The sequence below is a fragment of the Aptenodytes patagonicus genome, chromosome 1 (assembly GCF_965638725.1).
Source record: "Aptenodytes patagonicus chromosome 1, bAptPat1.pri.cur, whole genome shotgun sequence".
In the NCBI taxonomy this organism is placed as follows: Eukaryota; Metazoa; Chordata; class Aves; order Sphenisciformes; family Spheniscidae; genus Aptenodytes; species Aptenodytes patagonicus.
In genome coordinates this window covers 217,745,102-217,768,910 of record NC_134949.1, presented here as the reverse complement: position 1 = coordinate 217,768,910, position 23,809 = coordinate 217,745,102, and positions in this window count along the sequence as shown.

The window sequence follows — 23,809 nt, the reverse complement described above, 5'->3', positions numbered from 1 at the left end:
GACCGATGCCCAGCCAGTCCCCGAGCAGCGGCCCCCCCGGCCAGCTTTCCCCAGTTTATGTACTGAGCATGACGTCCCATGGTATGGAATGTCCCTTTGGCCAGTTTGGCTGTGCCCCCTCCCAGCTTCTTGTGCCCCTCCAGCCTTCTCAGTCGGTAGAACATGGGAAGCTGAAAAGTCCTTGGCTAGTGTAAGCATTACCTAGCAACAACTAAAACATCGGTGCGTTATCAACTTTGTTCTCATCCAAAACACTGTACCAGCTACTAGAAAAGAAATTAACTCTATCCCTGCCGAAACCAGGATAATATCCACCCCTTATTCTATACCATCTGCGTCATGCTCAAGTCTCACATTTTCCAGTACATTTTCATTAATCACCACCCCTTTATATATATATATATGTATATACACACACACACACAGAGAGATATCATTCCCTTCGTCTGTGGGCCATCCCTCTAAAATGTTCGGTGAGTTCATTTAGTCCATGACTTTGGGCTCCATCTGTCATAATAATCTTTCAGGGCAGGAAAAATGGAGATGGTATGTGGTTGTTGGATTGTTCCATGTTGAAGTCAGTTCTGGTACCATCATCACTGTGCTTTGCTTGGTTTCACTGAAGTTATTCTTCATTAGTCTGGGTGATTCTTATTGTAATAACATTAGTATGGCATATAATATTATTAGTATGATTAGTATATCTGTGTATTATTAGTATAACTATTATAACTATAATTAGTACTTAACATCACATAATTCAGATCATTGGCTGTTCTCACCCAAAATCAAATCCCCTTGAGGTACACATCGGACTTCCCCATCCTTCCGCATTATCCACCAAGTGCACCCAGGTCCTTGAGCAAAAGCAATCCCATGGATGGGTCTGCCTCTGCCTGAGGCAGGAATAACCCAGACTGTCTTCCCCAGCATATTTTTTATGTGCACTACAGGAACTTTATTCCCATCTACAGTACGTAAAAGTTCTGACTGGGCAGGGCCAGCTCGATTGGCAGATCCCCGAGTGTTGACTAACCAGGTGGCCTTTGCTAAATGCGTATCCCAATGTTTGAACGTCCCGCCACCCATTGCTCTCAGTGTAGTCTTTAACAGTCCACTGTATCGTTCAATTTTCCCAGAGGCTGGTGCATGACAGGGGATGTGATACACCCACTCAATGCCGTGCTCTTTGGCCCAGGTGTCTATGAGGTTGTTTCGGAAATGAGTCCCGTTGTCTGACTCAATTCTTTCTGGGGTGCCATGTCGCCATAGGACTTGCTTTTCAAGGCCCAGGATAGTGTTCCGGGCAGGGGCATGGGGCACGGGATATGTTTCCAGCCATCCGGTGGTTGCCTCCACCATTGTAAGCACGTGGCGCTTGCCTTGGCGGGTTTGTGGGAGTGTGATATAATCGATCTGCCAGGCCTCCCCATATTTATATTTCAACCATCGTCCTCCATACCAGAGAGGCTTTAACCGCTTGGCTTGCTTGATTGCAGCACATGTTTCACATTCATGGATAACCTGGGCTATAGTGTCCATGGTCAAGTCCACCCCTCGATCACGAGCCCATCTATATGTTGCATCTCTTCCTTGGTGACCTGAGGTGTCATGGGCCCACCGAGCTAGAAATAATTCACCCTTATGTTGCCAGTCCAGATCCACCTGAGCCACTTCAATCTTAGCAGCCTGATCCACCTGCTGGTTATTTTGATGTTCTTCAGTGGCCCGACTCTTGGGTACGTGAGCATCTACGTGATGGACTTTTACAACCAGGTTCTCCACCTGGGCAGCAATATCTTGCCACAATGCGGCAGCCCAGATGGGTTTGCCTCTGCGCTGCCAGTTGCTCTGCTTCCATTGCTGCAACCACCCCCACAGGGCATTTGCCACCATCCATGAGTCAGTGTGGAGACAGAGCACTGGCCACTTTTCTCGGTCAGCAATGTCTAAAGCCAGCTGGATGGCCTTTACTTCTGCAAACTGACTCGATTCACCTTCTCCTTCAGCAGTTTCTACAACTTGTCGCATAGGACTCCATACAGCAGCTTTCCACCTCCGATGTTTTCCCACAAGACGACAGGACCCATCAGTGAACAGGGCATATTGCTTCTCATTTTCTGGTAGTTCATTATACATTGGGGCCTCTTCAGCATGCGTTACCTCCTCCTCTGGCAATATCCCGAAATCTTTGCCCTCTGGCCAATCCATGATCACTTCCAGGATTCCTGGGCGACTGGGGTTTCCTATTCGAGCCCGTTGTGTGATCAGTGCGACCCACTTACTCCATGTAGCATCAGTTGCATGATGTGTACAGGGGACCCTCCCTCTGAACATCCAGCCCAGCACCGGCAGTCGGGGTGCCAGGAGGAGCTGCGCTTCAGTGCCGATCACTTCTGAAGCAGCTCGAACCCCTTCATATGCTGCCAATATCTCTTTTTCAGTTGGAGTATAGCGGGCCTCGGATCCTCTGTATCCCCGACTCCAAAACCCTAGGGGTCGACCTCGAGTCTCCCCTGGTGCTTTCTGCCAGAGGCTCCAGGTAGGGCCATTCTCCCCGGCTGCGGTGTAGGGCACATTTTTTACCTCTTGCCCTGCCCGGACTGGCCCCAGGGCTACTGCATGAACTATCTCCCGTTTAATTTGTTCAAAAGCTTGTCGTTGCTCAGGGCCCCATTTGAAATCGTTCTTCTTCCGGGTCACTTGATAGAGAGGGTTTACAATCAGACTGTAATTTGGAATGTGCATTCTCCAAAAACCCACGACGCCTAAGAAAGCTTGTGTTTCCTTTTTGCTAGTTGGTGGAGACATGGCTGTTATTTTGTTGATCACATCCATTGGGATCTGACGACGTCCATCTTGCCATTTTATTCCTAAAAATTGGATCTCCTGTGCAGGTCCCTTGACCTTACTTTGTTTTATGGCAAAACCGGCTTTCAGCAGGATTTGGACTATTTCCTTCCCTTTTTCAAAAACTTCTCCTGCTGTGTTGCCCCACACAATGATATCATCAATGTATTGCAGGTGTTCTGGAGCCTCACCCTGTTCTAGTGCAGTCTGGATTAGTCCATGGCAAATGGTAGGGCTGTGTTTCCACCCCTGGGGCAGTTGGTTCCAGGTGTACTGAACACCCCTCCAAGTGAAAGCAAACTGTGGCCTGCACTCCGCTGCCAAAGGGATTGAGAAAAACGCATTAGCAATATCAACTGTGGCATACCACTTGGCTGCCTTTGACTCCAGTTCATATTGAAGTTCTAGCATGTCTGGCACAGCAGCACTCAGCGGTGGCGTGACTTCGTTCAGGCCACGATAGTCTACTGTTAGTCTCCACTCTCCATTAGACTTCCGCACTGGCCATATGGGACTGTTAAAGGGTGAGCGGGTCTTGCTGATCACTCCTTGGCTCTCCAGTCGACGAATCAGCTTATGGATGGGAATCAGGGAGTCTCGGTTGGTGCGATATTGCCGCCGGTGCACTGTGGTGGTAGCAATTGGCACTTGTTGGTCTTCGACCTTCAGCAACCCCACAACAGAGGGGTCCTCCGAAAGACCAGGCAAGGTGGACAGCTGTTTAATTTCCTCCATCTCCAAGGCAGCTATACCAAAAGCCCACCTGTACCCTTTTGGGTCCTTGAAATACCCTCTCCTGAGGTAGTCTATGCCAAGGATGCACGGAGCCTCTGGGCCAGTCACAATGGGGTGCTTCTGCCACCCATTCCCAGTTAGACTCACTTTGGCTTCCAGTACAGTTAGCTGTTGGGATCCCCCCGTCACCCCAGAAATACAGATGGGTTCTGCCCCTATATAGCTTGATGGCATTAGGGTACACTGTGCACCGGTGTCTACCAGAGCCTTATACTTCTGTGGGTCTGATGTGCCAGGCCACCGAATCCACACAGTCCAGTAAACCTGGTTGTCCCTTTCCTCCCCCTGGCTGGAGGCAGGGCCCCTCTAATCCTCATCACAGTACTGATTTCTCATTTCTTGTACGTACGGGTCAGAAGTTTCTTCATTAAGATCAAGAGTAAGATCAGCCCTTCTACTCTGTCTGGGGAACTGCCCGCTGGAAACTGGAGCAGCAATTTTCCTGGAAGAACCTCTTTCTGTGATTGTTTTCCCTTGCAATTCGCGTACCCGTGCCCCTAGGGCTGCGGTAGGTTTCCCATCCCACTTCCTCATGTCCTCTCCGTGGTCACGCAGATAAAACCATAGGGTGCCCCGTGGTGTGTACCCTTTATATTCTCTCTCTTGAGCAAAAGAACGCTTACTTCTAATAGCCGAGATACTGGTCCGTACAGGTGAGGAGTAGGACCTATCCTCTCTGAGTTGCTGTATCTCCCGGGACAGTTTTTCGGACAGTTTCTCCACAGCCGAGACGATGGAGGAAGAAAGACTTTCCTCGTATTGCCGGAGTTGACTAGCCAATTCATCCACTGTTTGTTCCTCTCCATCTTTCCAGGTTATCACTGCCAATGAATTGGCGTATGACGATGGTGAGCTCCTTATAAACTTCCACCACATGTGTCGTGTGCACTGGACTTCGTCTGGATCTTTGGATAGTTGTTTATTGTTCAGGTCATCATAAATCACCTCCAGCACAGCTAATTCTCTCAGAAACTGGATACCCTTCTCCATGGTGGCCCACTTGCTTGGGCGACATATGACATCTTCCTTAAAGGGATACCTTTCCTTCACGCTTGACAAGAGTCGCCTCCAAAGGCTGAGGATACGTGTCCCTTTTCCAATTGCTTTATCAATGCCCCCTTCCCTAGAAAGGGATCCCAGCTGCTTGGCTTCCCTACCCTCTAATTCCAGGCTACTGGCCCCATTATCCCAGCATCGGAGCAGCCAGGTGACAATATGCTTGCCTGGACGACGGCTGAAATCTTTTCGTATATCTCGCAGCTCACTCAGGGATAGAGATCGGGTGGTCACTGCCTCGTTTATGAGTTCTTCCTCTTCCTCCTCCCCGATCAGCGGCCGGCTCTCCTCCTCCCATTCTCGTGATGGCCCTTCTCCAGGGTACTCGTACAGTTCTTCCTCCGGTTCCCTTTTAGAAGAAGCTTCTTCCTCCCTTACTAAACGAGCCGACTTCCGCTTCCAAACTTTCTTCTTGTGTACAGGGGTGACTGATACCGGCACAGGCTGGTTCTTTGGTTCAGCCACAGGGCCTGTTGCCGGGGTTGGAGTGGTCGCAGTGCATGTCGCCGGGGTTGGAGTGGCCGCAATGCAAGTGCATGTCACCGGAGTCTGAGTGGCCGCAGGGCCTGTCGCCGGGGTTGGAGTGGCCACAGTGCAAGTGCATGTCACCGGAGTCTGAGTGGCCGCAGGGTCTGTTGCCGGGGTTGGAGTGGCCGCAGTGCCTGTTGCCGGGGTTGGAGTGACCGCTCTGCAAGTGCATGTCACCGGAGTCTGAGTGGCCGCAGGGCCTGTTGCCGGGGTCTGAGTGGCCTCAGTGCATGTCACCGGGGTCTGAGTGGCCTCAGTGCATGTCGCCGGGATTGGAGTGGCCGCAGTGCATGTCGCTGGGGTCTGAGTGGCCGCAGTGCATGTCGCCGGGGTCTGAGTGGCTGCAGTGCATGTCGCTGGGGTCTGAGTGGCCGCAGTGCATGTCGCCGGGGTCTGAGTGGCTGCAGTGCATGTCGCCGGGGTCTGAGTGGCTGCAGTGCATGTCGCCGGGATTGGAGTGGCCGCAGTGCATGTTGCTGGGGTCTGAGTGGCCGCAGTGCATGTCGCCGGGGTTTGAGTGGCTGCAGTGCATGTCGCCGGGATTGGAGTGGCCGTAGTGCGTGTTGCCCGGGTTTGAGTGGCCACAGGGCCTGTTGCCGGGGTCTGAGTGGCTGCACGGCCTGTCGCTGGGGTCGGAGTGGCCGCAGGGCGCGTTGCCCGGGTCTGAGTGGCCGCAGTGCGTGTCGTTTTACTGTCAGAGCCAGAGACCTTCCCTTCCCTTTGAGGGCACTGAATGGTGTTGAACAGGGCTCGGTAGGCATGGGCCAGGCCCCAGCACGTTGCAATGATCTGCACCTCTCTGGAGTTGCCAGGGTGACAGCATACTTTTTCCAAATATTCTACTAACTTTTCAGGATTCTGCACTTGCTCAGGGGTGAAGTTCCAAAACACTGGGGGTGCCCATTGGCCTAGGTACTTGCCCATCTTGTCCCACACACCCTGCCACTCATAATTATTCAGCCTTGGGGCAGATCTCTGGATGATATTCTTAAATTGCTTACCAACTTTAGACAAAACCGAAACAGTATTCCCAAGAAGTATTAATAGAAGTATCTTAACTGCCCAAGGATGTTCAAAATACTGAAAAATTACTGTAATGAAGGAGGAAACATTATAGAAGAAGGTAGTGACCCTGCCATTCTGTATTTCCTCCGTAAAAAAACTCTCAGAAAAGTTACTGCAATTGCTAGTTTTCTCCACGAAATGGTCTCCGTGGTACAGTAACGGCTTCATTGCGAAGTTTACATACCACACTAACGTCAAGGTCAATGTTCTAAAAACAAACCTCACAAGCGAGACATTACTATTCACTGCAGACCACAGCAAACTGCAAAACCCAACACCAATCTTTAACATGTACAGCAGGAAAAAGAGCGCGATGCAGATTATACAAATCAATATCGAGAACAGAGAAACCAACATTGTGACCCACAACTACTAACAGATATAAGTTCTTTAATACACTCCGGTTAACCTGTTATTATCTCAAACCCTTCGTGCCCCACGTTGGGTGCCAAAAAGGACTGTCGTGGTTTAACTTCAGTCGGCAACTAAGCACCACGCAGCCGCTCACTCACTCCCCCCCCACCCGGTGGGATGGGGGAGAGAATTGGAAGAGCACAAGTTAGAAAAACTCGTGGGTTGAGATAAAAACAGTTTAATAATTGAAATAAAATGATAATAATAATAATATGATAATAATAATAATAATACACAAAGCAAGTGATGCACAGTACAATTGCTCACCACCCGCCAACCGATGCCCAGCCAGTCCCCGAGCAGCAGCCCCCCCGGCCAGCTTTCCCCAGTTTATGTACTGAGCATGACGTCCCATGGTATGGAATGTCCCTTTGGCCAGTTTGGCTGTGCCCCCTCCCAGCTTCTTGTGCCCCTCCAGCCTTCTCAGTCGGTAGAGCATGGGAAGCTGAAAAGTCCTTGGCTAGTGTAAGCATTACCTAGCAACAACTAAAACATCGGTGCGTTATCAACTTTGTTCTCATCCTAAATCCAAAACACTGTACCAGCTACTAGAAAAGAAATTAACTCTATCCCTGCCGAAACCAGGACACTCCCCCTCTGAGATGAAGGCTCTGTCCCACCTTTTGCACAACAGGTATGCAAATATTTAAGGTTAGCCACTGAGACTAATCTCTTACAAGCTCCTGCTGCAGTTAATGGAGAGGGCAATTTAGAGCAGGCACTTAATTCAACTGCTTGGTAATAGTCTCCAGAGGATCCTATTTCATTCCATTGACTATAGTGGGAGATTAAGGAAGATGTGAGGCCAGATTTAGCCTTTGTGACTACCTCTCTCCAACTTGAAAATATAGTGTGACTGAAAAATTTGTTCAGCATCCTAAGATTCTTGCATTACTATGGTATTTTGGGCCTGCTACGTAACACTGCAAGAACATATTTATCATTGGGCCCTATTCAAAAAGCCCACAGTAGGCATCTGCCATACGCTTTCCAGTTATAGCACTTCTCTTGCCTCCATTGGGAGAGTAGATGATTTTAATTATTCACTGCTGTTTTGGTAGTAAACTCCATAGTAGTCTTTATAGCTTAATTAGGCACATAATAGTTTGATTTAAATATGGTCCATTTATCTGCATTTATTTCAGGTGGGACTCATCTCACCCAATTTTAACTACAAAAGTGTTGGTAACCTAGTCAAAGGGGTTCTCTGCAAAGTTGACGGAGAAGATCAGGCATCTCCAGAGTGCAACAAAAATGAGTTTTGTAATAGATAAGTGTTTCTAGTACATGGGATGAATTGCCGTCTGGAGGTTTTGAAGATTAGATAAACATTTATTACACATCTTTACAGCATCTGTCATAAGAAGTCCTAATTCCATTTTTGGAACTTCGGAATCCACTTGGATATGTTATAAAACAAAAACAACCAACAGTAATAATGAATTAGACTGCAGTGGATACTAGATTATTAAACAAGTTATTTGTATCTGTGTTACTGCTTCATGGTTCCTGCTGTGTGTTATGCTGCAGCAATGTTTTGCCCTAATTCTCATTGCCTATATTTGAAAAAACTTTATATACCACACTTCTATCTTAGAATGAGGAGAGAAGCTCAGGTTATAAATAAAGCATTTGTAGAAATAGTAAGATTTAAACACTGTGATTCTTTCACAAGGATTTCTGTCACAAGCAACAGGGTTTGAATCCAGAAATGAAGCTATCTTTTACTCTGGGGAAACCGTTTCAAACCGATCACAGCCCCATGAATAGGATTGTGATCGGAACAGATGCTTTTTTTTTTTTTTTTTAATAATGCATTTCAGCATTTGTATTCTAGTTAATAATTTAAAATCAAAGGGGGGATAAAAGAGAGAAAGATTGAAACAGTGGTAGGGGGAGGGGAAGCGAGTTTAGAATGTCCAGAAAAATATTGAGTAAGTTTTTTGAAAAAAATTACTTCTGTATGGAAAGCAAAATAGAAAAAAAAATTACAAAGCAATAAAATATATAGACTTTATTAAGTTTGAATAATCAACTTCCTATAAGAGCTATGTCAAGGTCAATACAGCTATAAAGACCTCATCTTGTGAAGTTATGCTGCATTACAGCAAAAAAGAAATAATAAAAAGGAAGAGTATCTCACCCCCTGGTTTGTAGCCTGAAGCCCCCTGAGTCTGCATTGCAAAGCAGCCCAGAAATGTGTTCATAAGCTTCTTTGTGAAACACCTGCTGCCAACAGAAGGCATATGGATCCTTGAAAATTCAGGTATTACCTGGAAGTATAGTTCCAAAGATATGCTCTATCTATCAAAAATTATACAAACCTAATTTGATCTACAGTTGGCTTTCCCATCAATGAGACAGAAACAGAACAAGGGAAAAATAGATCCCTGGTTATTCCTCATGATTTTACAGTTTAAAGTGTGTTCATATTGCAACACAAAACTCTTAACACATATAAACAGGGGTTTGCACATAATCCCATTTCTTTTTCTTTCTGACACAATTTCATAAGCATTTCTTGGAAGAAAAATAATCTGTTAGCATCTGGCATTGAAAGAGCCGGAGTTTTTGCTGTTATTTTTGATTGCTTTTTGTTTTGTTAAACACAGAATGAATTTCGTTAAATCTGTCTCAGTTGTAGAATTGCCTGCTGGTATAAATATGAAAAAGTTATGGCAGCAGTTTGAAACCTCTTTAAAAATTAAAATCTGATACCATCTACAAAATCATTTTGACTGCTTCTTGGGCAAGATCTGCAGATGACTGCATACTACTTCAGAAAAGCCAAGAGTCTTGGCCTTTTAATGGTAACAGATCTATGGAAAACCTAAAGGTGTCTTCATCTAGAACTGCAACTTGCTATTTACCTCTTCCTCCATTATATTTCTCTGGGGAATATCATGAATGAGGAACAAATTTAAGATGCCCTACAAATATTCTGCTGCAATTAGCAAGAAATATATGTTGCTGCTATAAAAATGCCAAAGGTAAGGTTTTTACACTGCATTATCATAACTCCTGCCCTCTACAGGTCTCTACAAGGAGGAAAAGGAAAAATGTCTGCAGTTTTTAATTAAAAATACTTTTAAGAGATAAGATAAAAAGTATTAAATATTTATGCCCTAGGTGCATCAGGATTGTTTTCCTTTTTGGATTACTGCAAATAGAACTGATACATACAAATAGTTATTCGTGAAGTAAGACCTTAGTACCATGCAGATGGTGACAGTCTCCACACAAAACTTTCAAAGCTTCCAGTTGTGTTTTGCATGACCCCATACCATGTTAAACAGAACAGGAGTCTTTACTGAGGCCAGTGAAGCTCTTTTCTCAGTGTACAGCAACAGTAAAGAAATAGTAAAAAGGAAAGTAATAGGCGAGTCTTCCATTGCTGTTATAGAATCATAGAATCATAGAATCATTGAGGTTGGAAAAGACCTCTAAGATCATCGAGTCCAACCGTCAACCCAACACCACCATGCCCACTAAACCATGTCCCTAAGCGCCTCATCTACACGTCTTTTAAATACCTCCAGGGATGGGGACTCCACCACTTCCCTGGGCAGCCTGTTCCAATGTTTCACCACTCTTTCAGTAAAGACATTTTTCCTTACATCCAGTCTAAACCTCCCCTGCCGCAACTTGAGGCCATTTCCCCTCATCCTATCACTTGTTACTTCGGAGAAAAGACCAACACCCACCTCGCTACAACCTCCTTTCAGGGAGTTGGAGAGAGCAATGAGGTCTCCCCTCAGCCTCCTTTTCTCCAGGCTAAACAGTCCCAGTTCCCTCAGCCGCTCCTCATAAGACTTGTTCTCCAGACCCCTCACCAGCCTCGTTGCCCTTCTCTGGACACGCTCCAGCACCTCAACGTCCTTCTTGGAGTGAGGGGCCCAAAACTGAACACAGGATTTGAGGTGCGGCCTCACCAGTGCCGAGTACAGGGGCACGATCACTTCCCTACTCCTGCTGGCCACACTAGTTCTCATACAGGCCAGGATGCCATTGGCCTTCTTGGCCGCCTGGGCACACTGCCGGCTCATGTTCAGCCGGCTGTCAACCAGCACCCCCAGGTCGTTCTCTGCTGGGCAGCTTTCCAGCCACTCTTCCCCAAGCCTGTAGCGCTGCATGGGGTTGTTGTGGCCAAAGTGCAGGACCCGGCACTTGGCCTTGTTGAACCTCATACAGTTGGCCTCGGCCCATCGATCCAGCCTGTCCAGGTCCCTCTGCAGAGCCTTCCTACCCTCGAGCAGATCAACACTCCCACCCAACTTGGTGTCGTCTGCAAACTTACTGAGGGTGCCCTCGATCCCCTCATCCAGATCATTGATAAAGATATTAAACAAGACCGGCCCCAAAACTGAGCCCTGGGGAACACCGCTCGTAACCGGCCGCCAACTGGATGTAACTCCATTCACCACAACTCTCTGGGCCCGGCCATCCAGCCAGTTTTTGACCCAGCGCAGAGTCCACCTCTCTAAGCCGTGAGCCGCCAGCTTCTCTAGGAGAATGCTGTGGGAGACGGTGTCAAAGGCCTTGCTGAAGTCCAGGTAGACCACATCCACAGCCTTTCCCTCATCCACTAGGCGGGTCACCTGGTCATAGAAGGAGATCAGGTTGGTCAAGCAGGACCTGCCTTTCATGAATCCGTGCTGGCTAGGCCGGATCCCCTGGTTGTCCCGCTCATACCTTGTGAGCGCCCTCAAGATGAACCGCTCCATAATCTTCCCTGGCATCAAGGTCAGGCTGACAGGCCTGTAGTTCCCCGGATCCTCCTTCCGGCCCTTCTTGTGGATGGGCGTCACATTGGCAAGCCTCCAGTCATCCGGGACCTCCCCCGTTAACCAGGACTGCTGATAAATGATGGAGAGCGGCTTGGCGAGCTCCTCCGCCAGCTCCCTCAGCACTCTCGGGTGGATCCCATCCGGCCCCATAGACTTGTGAGTGTCCAGGTGGCATAGCAGGTCATTAACTGCTTCCTCTTGGAAGGTCAGTTCCTCCTTATAGGTCAGGACTACAACCTTATTTGGTATTGTGTCATGAATTAGACAGTGGAAATAAAGAAGAAAACTCAGAGAAAAGAGATAAACTGGCCCAGAAACTCTGATGATGTTTAAGGTGCTTGAAAATTAAGAGGTTTACATTAGACAGGAAAAAACTAAAAAAAAAAAAGATAAATGAACTATGGGCTAGTCAACACAGTGGAGAAATCAAATGTTATGCTCCAGATCACTGTCTGCTGTACAAGAATTCAGAGATATCCTGTGAAACTGAAATAAAATAAAACTGATCTTTCTGTATGAGTGCCTGAAGGATATCTGAGAGCAGGAGGAATGCAAAGATCACCGTATAGGGCTCAGAGCTACTTTACATGTTCACCAACTGTAAAATCTGTAATTGACTGTTAGAACTTGTTTCAGTAGTTTAAGTTACCTTGAACAAAATGCTTAGGTAACAAATTCTTTGAGATGAGTTTCTATTGTCTGTTCAGACAAGAGTTAAATGTTGTCTTCTGCTCTGCCCTTGAGAAAGAACTGGTAATGCCACATGGAAGCTATAGTCAGTACAGATCTGTAGTAGGAAACAGAAATACAGGGGAGGAAACTATCTCCGATGAAACATGTCACATGATATTTCAGGGTTTTTGTTTTTGTTTTTTAGTTTCTGGTTAAAATATTTTAATTCTGACTCTTACAAAAATGTGAAAATTTATGTGGAAAAGTGAGATTCTTGTTTTAGGTGCAGAAAAAAAAAAGAAGAAACAAAAAAAGAAAAAACAAGCAAAGGACACAAACTGTTTAGACAGCACTTTCTGTCACATCATCCTGAACTCAGGAACCATTCTGCTTTAATATGATCATTGCACAGGACTCTTCTCTCCAAATACAGATGCTTATAATTGATCTTTGGCTTCCCATATATCTATATAATTGCTGATATATATATATGTGTATATACATCTACATTCTGTGTATCTTGGGTTCCCTTCAGAACCCAAAGAGGGAAATGAGCATATTAGGATGTGAGTATCCTAAAGTTCATGTCTAAAACTAACAGATGAGTTGAATTGCTCCCTGAAGGTGCCCGCCACTGGCTGGCGGATTCTGTCCATGGCTTCCAAGAATAATTCAATTGAAATAAACCCATAAAAGCCAAGCTGGCAAGAAAGTTCACAGAGGGAATTTAAAAAATAATATTCCTCTTGCCATAGCTTTCTTCTAAAGGAAACTGATAGCAACAGAGAGAAAGTAATTCTCATCTAGCTGAGACACCAAAAATAAGACAGGTGGACACATTTGGAAAGATGAATGGCAATAATGTGCAGGCAGCTGAAAGTCTAAGCTGCAGAAAATACAGAATTTGGGACACAGGCCTGGGTAGGCAGTGTTATTGACTTGGTCTATTCTTGTACCTTTCTTTGAGTTGCACACTTCTACTGCCTGGCAACAGAGAGACGGAACCCATTCTGCGTGTTCTTATGTCAGCATCCGAATTTTACAACATTTTAAAAGGGAATATATCATCTGCTTCACAGGCTAATTCAATCTCTTTTAGACAATGCAGTGATTGTTGAGTTAACCCCTCTGCTTTTAGCAAAGGTTTCCTGAGCTTTCCTTAACTTTACTGGATGTTGGAGAAAAGATGCAACATGCAAGGTGCCCCTGAAAGAATACAGTGATCCTTATGTTGCAACAGATCTCAAATCTGGCATTTCTGAATCACTGTTAAACATTTTTTAGGCCAACCTGTCTTCTTCCCATTCTTTTTGCTAGGTTGCAGTAAATGGGTGTTAGATTCACTCTTTCACTTACGTTGAAAGACATAAAAACCAGTTCTTTGATGAAACTTGATTCATTAGATATTAATTGTACTATGCAACGATATTTGTTCTTTGGTAGGAGTCACGGTCCCTTCTAAGCACTCAGGATTGTTATTATTAAAATCCAAAGTTTGAATGAAAGGGTCAAAAGCTGAAAATGGATATTGGCTTCCATGCATAACCATAGTGACAATCACTTTCCTGAGAAACACTTTAACTCTTGGCACTGTTAGTTTATTCGGCAACGAAAAAGAAAAAGATAAAAAGTCCTGTGGTCCCAGTGGCATCTATCATTTTTGGCCTCTAATAAAAGTGATTTTTCCCTTTGGGGAAAGACAACTAGATGGATTATTCTGGGAATAGCTTGTATCATCAAACCAGCTTGCCAAGCTAGTGGCACACAACGGAGATGGCAAATTTCCACACCGCTGATGAGCATAGGGAACTCTTTGTTCTCAGCCAGTGGGAGTCGCTGGTTCAGGTCCAGTAAGCCATGGGCCAAAAAGAAGGGAGTCAAGAAGAAATATAGTGAACCAGCTCACAAAGTAAAAAAAAAAAGCAACACCAACTTTGTATGACAATTTGACCTACTACTGAGCAGATTAAAAGCACCTTCCTTTTTAACTTGACCTTAACAAGACCGCCAAACTTGCAAACTCTAAAATTGCTAGTGCAAGTTTTAGCAGCGCCAGTTCTTTCCAGTTGCTTTAATGTTACACTGACATCTGTGAGGCTTGATGATGTCCAAAAATCCAAATAACTTACGTTTCAAGTTCAGACGCTTGTAATATAATTGCTATTTATGTGGGTAAAAATGGAAGTTTAAAAGCAAGAATCAGTAAATGTACACGAACTACTACCTTGTCTCTCTTTTTTAGTAAAAGAAGGGAGCATGGTAATAGAAAATCTTTGCATACAGAGTTGTTAGACTTCAGAATTTATTTAGCATTTGAATAAAATGCTATGAAATTTCACAGGTAAGCAAGACCTGGCTTATGTATCTCACATAAAGCATCGGGTTGGAAATGTGAGCCCAGACACTGACAAAACACAGTATTTGATGCAATGTTTGTGAGTGCACAAAGTTCCAAAGAAATCAGCAGAACTTTTTTGTGGATAATGGACTTTTTACCTATGGAAAACAGCCAGCAGGGAAAAAAGCTAGAAAAAATGATAGGTCTAAGAAATAAAAAGTGGCCCAATTTTCTTGCCTTTCAGCAAGAGTTACACTCAGAAGTACATATTTCATTTCTGAAACTGCAAATCAAAGCCACAAGTCCAGAGCTGCTTTTGAAAGTTTATTCTAGCCTAAACTTTGCCTTTTATTTATTTTTCACTTTGAAGACAGAATTCAACAATAAGTCCTTAAATATGTGAAGATAGCCTAGATTTTGAAAAAATTAGCAAGAAGCAGGATTTATCGTGCCATTTCATTCTGGCAATTGCTATTCTTGCTGCTTATCCTGTCAAAAAAGACAGCAGCAAAGGGTCATCAGTTCAAAGAGGACCATGACTTATATTTACATTTCTATGGCAGCTCTTATCCCATAGGATTTGCAAGCACTACACACAGACACACATACACACACAAACACGTAGAGTGTGGACTTTTACTGCATCATCTTTTGTTGTCAGGATTGTTAGGTCAGAGAGAAGACAAGGCAATATTTTATACAAGCACAGGGAGGAACTCAGAGGAAAATGGTAAATAGCTGGGTATCCAAAACAACCAGCTCAACTACAGTTGACTTGGCTTTACACACTAGCAAAACAGTTTAAAAGAATAAAACATCTGCATGACTTTCTTCAAAACCCATGCTTATGAAACTGCCTTGTTTACTCTCTTCAAACAGAGAGCTTGTGTTTGCTTTGCATATTTGCTTTGATCTAAGACAAGAAAATAAAAAGAAGGGAAAATTTTTGGGTTCATTCAGACCAGTTCAGGCTTTCATCCAAAACTGTCACTGACTGAAGTGGGAGTTTGCATTAAAATGTATTTTAACGTGGTTTTCTTTTAAAGATGAATTATTTATCCTTTGTTTTTCCGGAATGCAGCTGTGAAGTGAGGTACTGTAAAAGCCATAATTCTTTGCATAGCAAGGACATTATCTTATATACTTATCATATGACTGTAACTTATGACACCAACTTTATTTAGACAGGTACTGTATGCACCTGAACAACTCTAGGTCCTGGGTTTTTAGGAGAAATGTAGCACATGCCAACTACCAGGCATAAATGTGCTTTTTTTTTTTTTTTCTCTCAGACTGAAACAACTTGGTTGCAAGATGCACAGCACAATGAAAAAAACTCTTCGATATGAGAGAAGTGCTCAGTATTTAGCTGACCTTCAAGGTTGCCTTCAAAAAGCTTCAGTCAGGATCTGCTCATCTTCCCACCAGCAGACCAGTTCCATGGCCTCACTGCTTTGGAAGTGCAGCCCAAATTTCAGAGATCCCTCTGGAAGAAAAAGCAATGAAAATATAGTACTACGAGACAGAGACGAACTCCCACTCATCAGCACTGACCACTTAACCAGACACTGGAGGGCATCAAATTTTTACACATCCACCACATTCCCTATTGCATTCCAAGGTTAAAATGATGTGACTTTTTTTACTACGTTAGTTTATAGATAATATAAAACTTAGCATTGCAGTACACTAATTTATAAAAAGCCTCTCCTTTCTTTAGCAAAAAGAGAAAAATAAGTGCTGTGTGCTATGTCAGCTGAAAAAAGTTTTGCTTAGCCAGTTGCAGTTTTTACTAATGCAGATACAGTAAACATAATAAATCCTTATAAAAATTCAAATTCCCATGCTCCCTGAGCCATTGCAGTCCATTTGTTACTTCCCTTTTAATCTATAATTTATTCCACTCCAATCTCTTCTTTCCCCCTCAAATCTGAAGACTTCCTGCTGCAATGGATCTATAATTATATTGCAACATAGTATAGTGCAGTATAATTATTTATATAATACATATAAGGTATTCATTAAAACATACATATTAATATATGATAGTATTTACACTAGATTAGATTTGATTAGCTTTTATTTATTATCAATGGAAACTTTCAATTCAAAGGTCATTCTCTTTCTGAAAGCACTGGTGTGTCACAGGAGTGCCAGGCACCGACACTGAGGGATGGGGGCAGATGAAGGAAGTGTAACTCCCTGGGTCCACCCTCTTAGTAGGGATAAGGACATCATAAGAGAAGTGTTAAGAGGTGTCTCAGATTCTGTGGAATCTATCTGTCCTTGTGCAGATGCGAGAGGTATACAGAGCTCTGGGTACAAAAGAGATGTGCTGCACTGGGTAGATAAAGGCTTGGCCTTTATCACACAGTACAGTGAAAGCAAGAGCAGAGGAGCAGGAGTGATGCTGTTGAATTCTGCTTTGAGGAGAAGGTGCAGAGCCTCCTTGTGTCCAAGTAGGAGCAGCAATAAGAGCAAAATCACTGATGCTTGGTCAAGACAGGATGCATATTAGAGAAGACAGCTGCCTGCTCAGACCAGCATGCCAGTGCTGTTAAAAGATGCCACGCAAGTACAGGCATGGCATGACACGGCCAGACACTCATCTCAGGGAGCCACTTCACCTTGCAGGGATCTCAGCTGGGCATCTCTTCATAGCCACAGCAGGCAGAGCCACAGTGTGGGCAACACCATGCCCACACAATTTTGGGTTTGTCCACAGTGAAATGGATGCTCACTTCAGTCAGGGCCTAGAGACAAGTTTAAATTCTTCCCCCTGGATTTGTAATAAGGCACCACTTAAGTGTTCTGCTGCATATGCTTGGCCCCCAAAGTAGATGCATTGACCCCATTTCTCCCTAGGCCACTATTTCTTGGAGTAAACCCTTATCATTTCCAGTAGTTCCTAGATTTTAAAGCCAGACTGTAATAACCTAATATGACATTTTGTATAACACACGCATAGTTTATCCCTGAATTAATGACTGTCTGAAATATTAGTGTACATTGTAAAATATCATCCAGTCTTGGTTAAGAAAGTCCCTAACATGCAAGAACTTTTTCTCCAGGTAAATAGCATTTTTAATTACTTTTTCTGGACTGTATTTCTAGTCTGAATTTGTTTAGTTTGCACTTTTTAAGTACTGAAGTGTTGTATTTCTTTCTGCTAAGCTAAAGAGCTCCCTGTTGTCACACTTCTCTGTGTAGAGTCTAATAGACAAAACTTGCCCACTACCTTCTCTTTGTTGAGCTGAAGAGACTGAGGTCCCTGAGTATAGGATTGTTTTCCAGTAGTGTCTTTGGTGTTGTCACTGAGGGCTTGAGAAGGGTTGAATGTAGAGACAGGTGGGCCAGAAGAAACAACCTTAACGATAGCAGCAGAATTGTGTTTACAGAAGGATAGATTATCTTTTCCTGCATGAAGGGAGGTTTACTGTACTAATATAACAAAACAGTTTTATCATCATAGCAGTATCTGCACTAGAAATTCTTTGCAGTATGTAATGCAGAGGTGCCTCACTTGAGAGCATTGGGAAACCTGTGACACTAAGGAAAGAGCGTGGTCCTACAGCCATAAGCCATGGTCTCTCTCTTTAGCATCATCATTTTCCTTCAGAACGACCTTGAATAATGTACTTAATTCCTTTTTTAACTTTTATCAGAGAGCTTTCTTTAAGAGTTCACTGCATATATGGCTTTGCTTCAGGCAATACCCTTGATCTCTGTGAAACTCTAACGCCTCAATATTCCTGATTGTAACTAACAAATTGTCAGCCCAGACAGCCTTAAAATGACCACTGTGAAATGCAGCACCTTGAAAGGAGCTTTGACTTACCTACACTGCTGTGCAGAAATCACCTCTACTTTACATCTGTGAGTAAAGAGTGAGAGTGATTGACTTTGTCTGCTTGGTAGCAATCAGGCTATACCAAAGCAATAGCATACCCCAACTGAAGGGGTATATTTAGAGGGTGTTCAGCCTGTGGAAATAACAGTTGTGGATAATTTTCTTTTCATTTTCTCGATACAGGATCTCTTCAACTAACAATGTGTCATGCTTGATTTGGAAGAGTGTACAAAAAGTTCGACTTTCTGCAATATTCCTTTTTAAGAAAAATAGTTCATTAACCTGTCATTGTTTCCAAGGAGAATTCTGTGGAAGCTCAGTTCACAGAAGTGCTCCCGAACACACTCAAATGTCTCTGACCTACAAGGCTGTCAGAATTGGTCATCATTCATGGACAATTCTGTGAGTAGCTTTCAATTTCTTTGCTGAATTAAAGTGGTAAAAAAAGCACAGAAACTGTCCTTCTAGTGAGAGATGACAGATCTTCAAGCTAAACTGCAAGTTTAGATGAGCTCTAAAATGGTTACGTTTTTTAAAGTACTGAAGAAAAATCCAGTTTGTTCCACTTGTACTTTGTGGAATTAAAAAAAGAATAGCTTAATTCACTGTTCTTTATATATTTGGACATTTTTCCACAGCAGGTAGATTCACATCAGTGGGCATCTCTGGTGTTCATCTGTGAAATTGATATCATATGAAAGAGGCAGTGACAGGGGAGAAATATCCCTTTCCAGAGGAAGCATTTCCAAGGACTGGTTTACTGCTTTTGCTGATTCAATGTTACCCTTGAAAGCCAGGTGACTTGTTGCTCCTTGTGTGGCAGCTGGGCTCTGACATTGGAGCTTGGCTGAGAAGCCAGAAGTTCATCAGGAGAGGACGTGGACCAAAAGGGCAGATTTGACAATGAAAAGCTACAGCTAAATAGCCCGTGGTTAGATAATTGCAAATGATGTGAATCAATTCCTCAGTAATTGATGAATTACTGATAGTCTTGTCCACCCTTTTAACTCTAGGTTCTTGCAGTCACTAGGTTAGCATAAATCACCTGTAACACTAGAGGTCCTAAAATGAAGAGTGAGTGTGGAGGATGGAAGAAGTCTATAAACAAAGTCATGTGTTACTAAATCTCTCCCTGCACTGTTGAAGCATCATGCATGCACTCCATACCAGTTTGGTAAAAGAGCTGAACAGCTAATTTTAATAGAAGAAACACATGAAATGTGATAAAGGCATAGAAGGTTTTATGAACATGTTATAAATATTGGAACAGTGGAATGTTTTCTATATGTAATCTACTTTTTTTGTTTTTTAAATCCACCTAAAGCGTAGGTAGAATTAAACAAACAAACTAACAACAAAAGGCATCCCACAACAGAAGTGACATATATGGGAAATGTTTTGACCAGCAAAGTAACAACTGTTTATGCTATTCACGTGCTTCAATACCTCATTTGCCTTAAAAATAAGTTAGAAGCCCAGCTGATATAATTGGGAGTCCAGTACTAAGAGAAATGTTTCAGACCTGGGGGCATAATCCAAAAAGCAGGATACTTCTGCAGCTTCATAATGGATTCCTAATAATATCTTAGGAATCCAAGAGTAATAAAATCTAATAAAATCTAAGCAACTGGAAAAATATTCAGCTGTTAAATTTACTTGAAGATTGCAGTTACATTCCCTTGATTGTAACCTGTTTGCAGTTTTGCAGGTAACAACCTGACCATAAACCTTGCTTAATAAAGCTGGTTTATTTTATCATTGGGCTTGTCCTGTGCAGAACTGAAGGTGAGTGGGGGTGAGGATGAAAATGCGTAAACTATGTAATTTGAGGGAGTGAATCTCAATAACATAAGGAGTAATGCCTATTCTACAGCACACTAGAGCCTGCCATACCTTGGTGTTGTCACGGATGGAGTGAGACTGCACTTCACTCGTAAGAGAGAAGCAACAATACTTTATTGATAGAAAACAGTGAGTTAAAGTGTGAATTAACGAAGTTCAATGGAAAATGCAACAGTGAACAAGATTCGATGGTAAGGTATGCTTGATTATTTACTGCATAGAGGACAGGGTCAGACATTACTGTCAGGGAGACCCTCCCATTGAGTCATGAGGTTCAGAAAGGACCCCCTTGCTTTCTAAACTTCTCAGAGAGGAGTTTAGGTGCAGCTGGATCTAATCCTAGTCCCAGTCTTGGTCAACGGTTTATGCCTAAAGGATTATATATGTGCAATCAATCCTTTATATCACTTAGCTAAGATTTCAAAGTTTAGCATGCTATTAGTCACTTACCGAGGATCTGTCGTGGCAAGGAATCTCTCAACCTCAAGGACTAACCTTGAGAGGCGTCCCTACTCAAGGGGAAATCCCACCATGCAGCCCACTGCCATGCAGGAGAGCTCGAAGGGCTCTTGGGCTGCTCACTATTTATAGGGGTAAAACGATTGACTCATAGTCATATTTGCACACTGATAACTGTGGTTAGGTGGGCGTATTTCTCACAATAACCAAGGGCTATTGTGTTGTTATCTGGCTCCCAAATCCACTTTGTTAATGGATGAATTATCACCATCAGCATCCATTAATGACTGCCCCTGGTAGTTCTCACTTAGGTAGGGTTACAGGAGATAGAGGTCAGGTTGGGCGGGGATGCACACCGTCGCAGGTGTGAAATTCCCTCTGCCTGATAAAGGCTAAGGCACCTCTTCCCAGAGGAGCAGGCAGAAAAACAAACCAACCAACCAACCAACCACCCACCCACCCACCCACTCACTCTGCCCTGTTCTTAGTAGACCTCCATGGGGTTAAAATATTCAAAAAAATGTATTCTTCAAAATTGGGACCTGATTTTCATCCATATGCCTGTAGTTACATACATTTATCTTCAACTAGTAGGTTATATAAACTCTCTCACTTTGCCTTTAACTCCAAGAGAAAAGTGAAGCAAAGAAACCCATTTAAACCCATTGTACAGCCACGTGTACAATGGCTGGCATGTAACCAGGAGCTGGTGGCTGGGTACTGGATGACATTAGTACCTGGATCAGCATGCAGCTGATGCTAAGACTTGAGTAAGCCAGGTTCAGGAGCCCTGACTTCAAAGCAAAGGGTGTCACCCACCCTCCACAAGGCTTCTCACAGGTAGGGTAAGAAAGGTGATTCCCAAGGAAGGGACAAAAGGAAGGCAAGAGCATGACTTTCTGTGAAATTTGTCCAGAGTTTCTGTCAAGCAAGGGGCACCATAAAATACAGCCCCCCCCAAAAAAAAAGAGGCCCATATTCTTCCACATCCATAAAGATAAAATGCTTGAAGAACTCTGCATTGCTCCCTTACAGGGAAAACAAGTTCCCTACAGGAAAAAACAATTGTCCCCCCTCAGCCATCTCAGAGTTACTTTTCTCTCTCCAAAGATTAAATATCAGCTCTCTGTGCCTATGTGCTGATGTGTTAGTATTTAAGACAACATGTTATATAGGATAATATTGTGGATATATCTTTAGTGAACCTAAAAACTAAGAAAGCCGATTTCCCTACTGGAAAAGATTAATTGCCTGAGACATCTTTAAAGATACATTTTTAAGGTCTACCTTTTTACTTTCATTTCCTGGAATGTTGGGTTCATTAAATTTCAGAGGTGACACATACTGTACCATACTGTGACTATAAAAATAAAGCAGCTATTCATAGGTATTGCACAGACATAACATACTGTGCCAGTGTCTATCATGAGCAACTTCTGGGTCTTTTTCAGACTAATTTTCTCTTTTGTTGATCATACTGCTTCATGAAGTCTTTTTTCCATTAAAATAAAAAAAATAATTCAAACTGCTATGCACTTTAAGTTTGAGTCACAGCTCAGGTACTGGATCAGACTAAAGGTCCAAGTAGCCTGATGTGGAACAGACAGTAATGGATGATTAAGAAATTACTTTAAAAATGGAAGTTATTGGTGATTTGCTGACTTCCTGAGCCAGACCCTACTTCTGGACCATCCTCTTGAATAGTCCCTGCTGGACTCATCCTTCAGGAAGATCCCTGTGCTTTTTAAAGCCTATTTATACCTCTTATCTCCACAGCATCCTGTGGCAATGAGTTTCACATTTAATTTTGTGATGGGGGTGTGTGAGGAGGGCAGTTTCTTCTGGCTTGTTTTTAGCCTGTTGCCTAATAATTTTGCTGGGACCTTCCCAGTTCTTGTATTACAAGAAGCAGCAAAAACCCCTCTTTACCTTAGTGCTGAAGGGTCCCAGGCTAGTTACTTTGTCTACAGAAGGCGATGCTTCATGCATATTGATAGATAGACACAGGTATAAGGAGTATATTTGCAGTGGATGACTCGATTTTTCTGCTATGGCATGAAAATAACACTTAATCCTTTATTAATATTTAATTTTCCTCTCACTGGGCTCAAACTATTACTACTACTACTGCTACCGCTACTACTGCTACTACTATTGCTATTATTTTTATCATTAGCATTTTTTTCAGATGCTGTGCTCATTAGTGTTCTCATCTGGGCAGGGAGAAAACCTTAGCAAGCAGGACAATTTGATGGTCCCTACAAGAGGTTTGATATGCAGCCCCTCAGCTAGCACAGCCTGCATAAAATGCAGTGTTAGAAGAGATTAGCAGCTTAGTATCATGGGAGAAGAAGAAACACTGGGGGTTTTTTGAGTCAAAGCTTTTCTCCCGTACTTTCCAGAGAAAGGGTCCCAGGCTATAACACTCTTATCCTGGTATAGGTGTTTCAGATACTTGGCTTTTCTGTTTTGCTAGTCCTATGATATTCACCTTACTTTATTATGTAATAAGTGGATTGCCTAGGAGACCTTTGAAAATCCTCCCTGAAACTTTTAAAATATTTGTAGACATCTTGAAGTCTTTTCTACTTGGGATCATCTACCTCTTTTTTAATGTGCTCTGATTATTTTCATCCCTTCAGTTTCTGTTTTCCAGAGACCATGCTCTCCTTTGGCAAACCTTGCTCCTGACTGACGTCCTTTGACTGCATTCCATTTGTGCTGCAAAATCTCTGGAGAGGCTGAGAGCAGATGAATGCCTTGCCCTTCTCCTCTACACATCCCAAAACATTTAACAAAGAAGATCAGTATCATTTATTCCCTTTCTGTAGATAAGGAAAGTGAAATAGAGAGAAGGCAAATGACTAGTCTCACTCAGCAAGGAAATCAATGGCATAGCCAATGCCAGATCTCTTAGACCCAGACACTAGTTCTAGTTGCTGAGCCCATGCTGGCTGGGGGAATGTAATCCTCAGTAGCAGCACAGCAATTGCAGACAATGGCTGTTGGGTTTTGCAAAGGATTTTAGGATTTTGATGTTTGGCTTTCTTCCAAATTGGAACGCATTTGAAAGTTCTCCAAGAAAAAAAAAAGAAAAAAAGGACTTTTTTCCTTCTGTTTTGAAATGTTTCATGTCAACAGAACTGAAGGGTT